Source organism: Otolemur garnettii, unplaced genomic scaffold (assembly GCF_000181295.1).
Source record: "Otolemur garnettii isolate 467f Iridium unplaced genomic scaffold, OtoGar3 scaffold00026, whole genome shotgun sequence".
In the NCBI taxonomy this organism is placed as follows: domain Eukaryota; kingdom Metazoa; phylum Chordata; class Mammalia; order Primates; family Galagidae; genus Otolemur; species Otolemur garnettii.
The window spans coordinates 11,067,413-11,075,632 of NW_003852421.1; the positions used below are offsets into that span (position 1 = coordinate 11,067,413).

General features: G+C 44.0%; 1 non-coding gene across 1 annotated transcript; it reads left to right on the plus strand.

Moving 5' to 3' along the window:
• Window positions 1-7,167: 7,167 nt before the first annotated feature.
• Window positions 7,168-7,272, plus strand: LOC111724811. The gene has a single exon (XR_002773033.1). It is a non-coding gene; the product is annotated as a U6 spliceosomal RNA (small nuclear RNA).
• Window positions 7,273-8,220: the final 948 nt, after the last annotated feature.

An 8,220-nucleotide genomic window follows, 5' to 3' on the forward strand; every position in this document is an offset into this window, starting at 1 on the left:
CAGACCATTCAAATCAATTCAGTTCAACATGCACACTGCTCGAATTTCTTCCCTAACCTTGGCCTTGGGCACCCTTGTCATAACCCAATAGGGAGTTGACCATTTTGATTAAGGATCCTAGTGCAGCACTCAGAAGGGGCGTCACATTTTACTCCAGTGCAAACACTCTGCAAACTTCTCCTTTCTCTTGTTTTTCATTTTTAAACCATTTTAAATTCCTGTATGTATTTATTTGTGTATTGCAAATGTACAACCTGTGTTCCCATAGGGGCTGTCAGATTCCAAAAGCGTGTACACCTTCGTTTCCCCTCTCTACAAATATTTACCATGTGGCTACTACACCAGCAGGTGTCCATACAAAAACAAAAGACATTACTGCCACCCTAAGGGATCACCTGTAGCATTCATCTGAGGGCCACCTCCTCCACCATGCCTTTCTTCTCCACACCTGGGTCTGGAAGGGAAGCCCCCCTTTGGGTCCCATGGGATTGGGTCTTGCAGTCTCCATCCCCCGCAGTGTGATGGGTGTTTTTCTTGGGAGATCCTCATTCTTTCCTCCTGTGCCAGTGGGAGATGTTCAAATAGGACACAACTCAGAGCACTCTCAGACAAAGAGTAGCAATCATGATGATAATGATATAAATGGGGAAAATGCAATCCCTTTTTAAAAGGATCTCTTGCTTGTCTCCTTCCATCTCGAATCCCTGCCCGTGCCTAGGTGCAGGCTTCACGGGGCTCAGCGTGTGTCTGAGAGGATGCCAAGATGGCAGCGTGATGACAGTTTCTTGCGTGCGCTGCTCCCTCTGATCTGTACCATCCTGCCTAATACACTTCAGCTGTATTGAAATGAAAAATGAATAGAAAGTAGATCTTGCTGCTAAAACATATGTGTCAGAAAATCATTATGAGTATTAAATTACAGCAATAAAATGAACCAAAACTAATCTTGCAAATTAAGATTCAATAAATTTTTTTCATGGCCACACCTTTCTTTAAAAAAAAAAAAAAAGTAGCAAAATAAGCTTTACCCTAACCATATTAAAATTGAGTGTGAAGCTTTGCGGGGTGGGGTGGTGGTAACAGGTACAGAACCAGAAATTTTGATAGGCCGAGTAGATCGGCGTTTTGAGGGGTAAGGGGGGAAGGTTGTGGGAGGACGGTGATCATACTGCCCCCATGCCAAACAGTGTAATGACCAGTTCTGAAGCTGACATACCTATGTATTTTACATGTAAAATTTATGTATACATATTCCCTTCTTCTCTTCTGCTCCCCCCTCACAGCCCCACCTCCCGACTCCTTAGACAAGGTTCTGCTGACACAAGAAACTAGTAAATTTCTAAATTTCTGACAACCTCTTATTTTTAGAAGAGACGCTGCTGTCGTTCAAATTAAATCTGAAGCTATAAACAAACCTTTAGAGCTTTGCCGGTTCGCTGGAATAACAGGATATCTCCCTCCACCCTCCAGCAGGAGAAAAAGACTGTAATTAGCTCATTGTCCATGAATAGACACAAAGGAGACTGCGCTCTGTGCACTGGCTCCCTTTCAACAGAGATCTTGGGGCAGATGTTAATTAATTAAGTGAGTAACTTCTACCATCTCCTGGGAACACTGTCGAGCACAACTCCCTGTTCCGAAAGGGACACTGAGGAAGAAGATGAAATACAGAGAGGGTCCTCGGAGAAGAGTTAAAAATATAATCAGGATTCACCGCCCTCCTCCTGGCACTGGTTTTGGCAGAACATTTCAGAGCTCTTCCGTGACACCCAGCAAACCAAACTATTTATAGCCACGCAATCATTATAAATAAAGCTGTTTATAACGTGGAACCTTGGCCCTGCATGAGTTAAAACTCTAGACTGGCAGCTATAAATAACTCTGTTATGCACTCAAGTGTGACTATTGACTGATACTTCCTCAAATTGTGACAAATAATGACAAGTTTGTTTGACAAACATCCTACTGACATTCATCTGATTTTTGAATAAGTGGGGCTGCTTTCTTAATTTGGTCCCTGAGGCCTGAGATCTCGGGAACTTTCTTTATTCCTCCTCCCTCACCTCCTGCACCAGGAGACTGTCCTAGTGTAGTTGTTTTTCCCCCCTAATCAACCGGAAGGGATTTGAGGCCATTTAAGGGGAAGCTTATTAAATCCACTGTTTCTCTCTCGGGGCAATTCTGCTGTAGGGGCTTTGCAAGGGTCTGGGGAGTTTTTGTTAATGACAGGAGGGAGAGGCAGAAAAGGTGAGCTGGGATGTTGGGCAGCATTAGGAGGGAAGGAGAAGGGAAAGGTGATGAGACGGGAGAGGCAGAATTTAACATCAGAGTGCTCGGACTCTCAGTCTGCAAGGCGGACCTGAAAGCTAGAAGTGCAGAACGAAAGACAGGAGTCCGGACTCAGGGGTTTACTTCCCAAGGTGTCTGGTCTGAGAGCTCTTGGATGACTCTGGATTGGAGCCCCCTAGGCTTGGGTTCTTTCTCCAGGTTGGGCGATATTAACATAGGTCATGAGTTACAGGGACTTTAGAGCTCTCGGGGCCCTTTCAAATTGTCTGGTGAACCTCAGCCATTTCGCAGGTCAAAGAGTTGAGGCCAAATTGTGGACTCCCTCAATTCCTTAGAGCAGAGTGAGACTAGAACTCAGCTCTCTGGGGCCCTGGCCCAGGGCCTTCGTCATTCATCATGAAATGAATTAATATGCTGAAGCTGGTGGAAGTATCTCTATAAGTGCTAGCAACATGGAAGTGGTGATGGTCACCCCGTTCTTTTTACTGCCTGTGTCTCTCCATGTTGATTCCTTGAAAGGAACACTTACCCTGCTGTTCCTCACCTCTCGGATTCCATGACTTCTCTGTCTGTGTTAAATCTATTTGCAGTCTCACCCAGTGCCCACTTTTTCCAATCTATCCTACACAGAGATTTCACAGTGATCTTTCTTTTTTATTATTTTTATTTATTTTATATTTGTATAGACAAGGGTCTTGCTATGTTGTCCAGGCTGGTCTCAAATGATTCTCCCACCTTAACCTCCCAAAGTGCTGGGATTATAGGTGTGAGTCACAGTATCTTTCAAACACACAGCTCTAATCACATAACTGCCACTCACTGCTCTCCCCATTCCTAGCCCAAGGTAGAACTACAATTAGAAGACTCATTCTCAGGCTTCTACAAAGGTGGGGTGGGCCACCTAAGAGTAAATCTCCTTTAATTTTGGGCTCTAAGTCCCTCACTTGTTTCACCCTCATGCCAGCCCTGCTTCTGTTCCTCAGCAAATAAAATAGCTCTGGGTGATTCCTGTGTCTTCAAGAACTGCTGCTACCATCTCACCCTGGCTGACACAGTTCTTAATTACTAGTCCCACCCACTTCTCCAGGCTAAATCAATATTTTACCCCCGAGTGTAAGTGTCACTCTTCCCAGAACACACATCTTCAGGTGGTTTCCCCTGTCCTCAGATGAGGATGCCCCCTTTGCATAATAAAACCCAGGACCTACAAGGAAACCCTTGCTAATGCAACAGGCAGCAGGTCCGTGCTGCCCTTGGCACCCCCATCAACCATATTTGTAAGTCTCTTTAGATACTAACCTGTCTGAATTCTGCCTTACAGTAATCTGCGAATGTGTTTTAGCATAGTGTTAAGAAGAAACTCTTTCTTCATTGCTTTAATTTTGCGCTCTAAGTCCCTCACTTGTTTTACCCTCATTTTAGCATAGTGCATACCTAGAAAAGGGGGAAGTCTTTTAAGTCTACTTCCTAAACGTACAAGCAAACATGCACACACACACACAGACTTCCAAATGACAGTATCAACTAAGAAATACTAGACTGAATGTGTTATGCAAGTAGCGTACACCTGAAATAGATCTGTGTGGTGGGCACCAGCCCAGCCTTCTGTAGTTCAAGGAAAGGGACCTGGGAGAAGGCCCACCTCACTCTCGCGACGCACCCACGCACACCCTCTGTGCCACCAATGATCGCAGATACTTGCGAGGTAGGAGAGAACTAGAAATCAAAGAGACTGAATAACTAGGCAATCCGGGCAGTTAAAGAGCTTGGAGGATTGCAGGAGCAATTATCGACTCCACCCACCAGTCAGCCGGCATCAAACATTCATTTAGAGCCTGGGAAGTGCGTTAGCACAGAGCCACATGTGAAAGAAGAGATGTGTCTCCGGCCTTCTGGAGTTGACAATCAGCTCCATGTCTGCATTTTTCTACCTCTTCAGCTTTTACCATCCTGAGACATGGGGAACTCCAAGTCTCGTGTTGGCCCGCAAATTCATCTAAGAGAAGGTGCCAGGTTTTGCTGGGCTTCCCCTGTGTATGCCTAAGTGTTTCAGCCCTGGCCGGTCAGCCCCCCATGACCTGTTGGGGTTCTTAGTGGTTTGAGGTCCCCTCAGTGCTCCATGGACTCGTGTCAGAACTCATTACATCATAACTAACTCATCCCCGAGGAAGTAGCAGATGAGAAAACGGCAGCTGACAAACCAACCACGAAAGAGGAAAACACAAACTAAATACTCCTAAAGGAGCCCAGGCTTCTTTCTTCCTCATAAGCTCCCTAGGAAGGAAGGCGCAGGGCAGGAGAGGGACTTTGGGTCCTTTTGCGCTGTTCCATATTAACACAGTCACACTTTGCTATGCACATGTCACTTCCAATCAACACCAAGGCTTTCCAGGGTCGGGATTCTCATTGAAAGGATTGTTACTGTTGGTGAATGGCTAGGGAATTAATTAATGCAAAGCCAACCAATTCATAAATGCCTGCTTTGTGAGCGGCCCCTGCATCCTGGGGACCCACAACTCCTGTGGCCTGACCAGCCCCACGACTCCGTGTCAGGAAATGATATTTATTATCATTGTCAGCCCCTTTCTGAAACCTGTAGGGAAAAGAGGCCTTGCCTAGATCCTGGGTTGTCCCTGCAGTGGGCACACCCAACCATCCTCTTATTTCTCTGGGGCTTGGGAAAAACTCCTCCCAAACCTGACTTAGTTTGTAAAGAATGGCTTTATTTGTAAGCCACAGAGATGGGAACAGGGTGCAATCAGAAGAAAAGCTTTTCCCATCCCACCCCACTGCCAATGTGGTTATTTGAGCATAAGCAGGTACAAGAACATACACAAACACATGCACACACTCAAACATCACTCACACACACACACAGTTTTCTCTGATCTGTGTTACCCAATCTTCAACTAATTTAAGAATCAGCTCTGATTTGGAAGTGGCAAATGGTCTCATCAGGTAACCTACTTCCTAAGAATATAGGATGGAAAAACACGTAACTGAACGTGCCAAGCCCCCTGCCTTACATACACATATACGCCTCATTGAATGCATACAGTGTGCTTTTATTTTTCCCCCAGAAAATTGGTCCCAAGTTCTGCTGACATAACACATCCAGTCCCTGCTTCTGTTTTGCTGTAGTGGCTTTGCAGTCTCTTCAGTTTAAATCGCCATGGATGCAGTCCTGAAAACTCCCTTTAAGCTTAAAATAAATAATGCACTATGATATTAAAGATGGTGGAATTGAGGATGGACTTTCTTCTTTATACTTTGCTGTGATATCTAAATGTTCTACAGTGAAGGTGTGTTTTATATTCATGAAAATAATGCATGACGTAAAGAGAGAAAATTGTTTTAATTTCATAAAATCCCTTGAGACCCTGAGATTTGCTTCAGCAGCTTTATCTGATTTTTTGCAGAAGTAGTGTTCTGGTTTTGAAAATTTGCCTGGGTCATAAAGCAAGGAGACCATGACATTTTCTGAAATTGAATGCTATACCACTGGTTTCTGTCTGACCTTAGGAAAAAAGCAGGAATTAAAGAAGAATTTTATCCATGGAAAGTTCATTCTCTACTTGTCATGTCTTTACCCTGCTTCCCATGTCCTTGCCACACTTGTAGTTCCCATTGCTTTTTCTATTTTGCCTTGTGGTTTTTTCCCTTATACCATTACTTAAAACACACTTTTACAAATAGGGTTTAGGGTTTTTTAAGAATAGGAGAATAGGATTTATATCAGTCATTTACACTTTAGTATGAATTAAATAAATGAGTATTTACTTAAGGTCAATGTTATAAGTTCATATTTGCATTTTAATTCAAATCCAAATGTATGCTGAAATGTATAAGCTAATGAATAAAAGAACTCATCTCTAGTATCTCTGTAATCAGACTCCAGTGTCAGGATAGTTACAGAGTTGGTTAAATGGCCTGTTGAGAATTTTACATGGAAATAACACTGACTACCATCAAAGCACAGCAGGCTTGCTCCAAGTCAGCTTCTGCCAGGCACCAGCACACTTCAGGCCAGGTGGACATCAGTGTTCACTGCTACCTGGCCTGGCCTCTTGCCATTGTTTTGAGATTTCCCTGTCTTACAACTTTTTCATTTTATGAGAGTGCTGGTAATCTCCATTACAAGGTGCATAGTGTCACAATTTTTGCTTGTTCTTACAGGTGGATTAAAGATCTTTTACACCAGAAATAAGGACAGTTTGAAAGCAATTTGTCACTCTCAATTCCTTTGAAAAATGACAAAGCAAGATAAGAATAATAAGGTCAGATGATGTGGTAGGCCAAGAAAAGAAGGTGGAAAACACTGAAGAGTACAACACAATGATCCTTAAATAGATTCAAGCCAGCCCTTCACCTCTGGTTTTCTGCATAGTCCACAGCCCAGGTGAAGGAAATCCATGCTCAGTGGATCCACCAACACACACTGACCACTGCTGTGCCAAAGGCTGCCTTAGCTGATTGGGGGACAAAGAAGGAAGAGTTGATATGGGTCTCACATACAAGACACAGCTGAACAAAAGAAATCTCATCATCATACGAAAAAGTGGCTGAAATGAGACTTGGGATAGGTAGTATTTAATAAAAATACTTAAAAATCACTGTGGGAGGGTAAGGCAGATGGATCCCTGGAGCTCAGGAGTTTGAGACCAGCCTAAGCAAGAGGGAGACCCCATCTCTAAAAACACTTTGGTGCTGTGGCAGGTGCCTGTAGTCCCAGCTACTGGGGAGGCTGCTGAGGCAAGAGAATCACTTAAGCCCAAGACTTTGAGGTTGCAGTGAGCCGTGATGCCAGAACACTTTACCCGGGGGACAAAGTGAGACCCTGTCTCAAAAAAAAAAAAAAAATACTTAAAACCTTTGCCTGCTCTCTTTGGCAGTGCAGATACTGAAACTAGAATGATACAGAGAATATAAGCATGTTCACTGTGCAAGGATGAAACCCAAATTCATAATGCATTTCTTTTTTTTGAAACAGAGTCTTGTTCTGTTCCCTGGGCTAGAGTGCTGTGGTATAACCTCAAACTCTTGGGCTCAAGGAGTCCTCCTGCCTCAGCCTCCTGAGTAGTTGGGACTATAGGCACTGGCCACCATACCTGGCTAATTTTTCTATTTTTAGTAGATATGGGGTCTCACTCCTGATCAGGCTGGTCTCAAACTCCTGAGTTCAAGCAATCCTCCCACCTCGGCCTCCCGAAGTGCTGGGATTACAGGCGTGAGCCTCTGCACCTGCTGGATTCCTTACTTTTTAAAAGAGAATCCTTTTAAATCCCTCACCCATACATTTCTTCAACATTCCTTCTCTGACTGCCCATGCTGCGCCAGGTTATGGACACGTAGCCCTTTTCTTAAAGTTCTACTTCCCATGGCATCTCATATTGTGCTATATTATGTTACATTATGTTTTTGGTAAAAAGGGGAATCAACCCTGACCCAGTCATTCATTCACTGACTACCCATACTACAATCAATCAGGACTCTTTTTTCAGGAACATACTTTCCTGTATGTCCTATCATATTTATTTTATTTTATACTTCACTTTATTTTGTTTTGTTTTTGTTTGTGGAGACGGGGGCCATTCTATTTCCCAAAACATTCCCTGTTGTTTCAGGTGACTTAGCAAGAAGATTCTTCCACAGGCTGACTCCATTTCATTTAATAGCTAGTCAGTAATTACAGAATCTTAGGGTTACAGAGAGCTTGACGTTGTGCGAGCTTTCGCACAGTAAAGGCAAGGAAGGTAAGTTACTCCTGCAGAGCAATTCAACTCTTACATAGGGGAGCCTGAGCAACAACAGCCCAGGTCTGCTGACAGTCTGTCCAGTGCACGGCCAGCCACTGTACTGCCCAAAGTTCCAGGGCCTCGTGTCTATCTGTCTGTAACAGGAAACAGCTTGCCCCTCTGGCCCTGGCCCTGG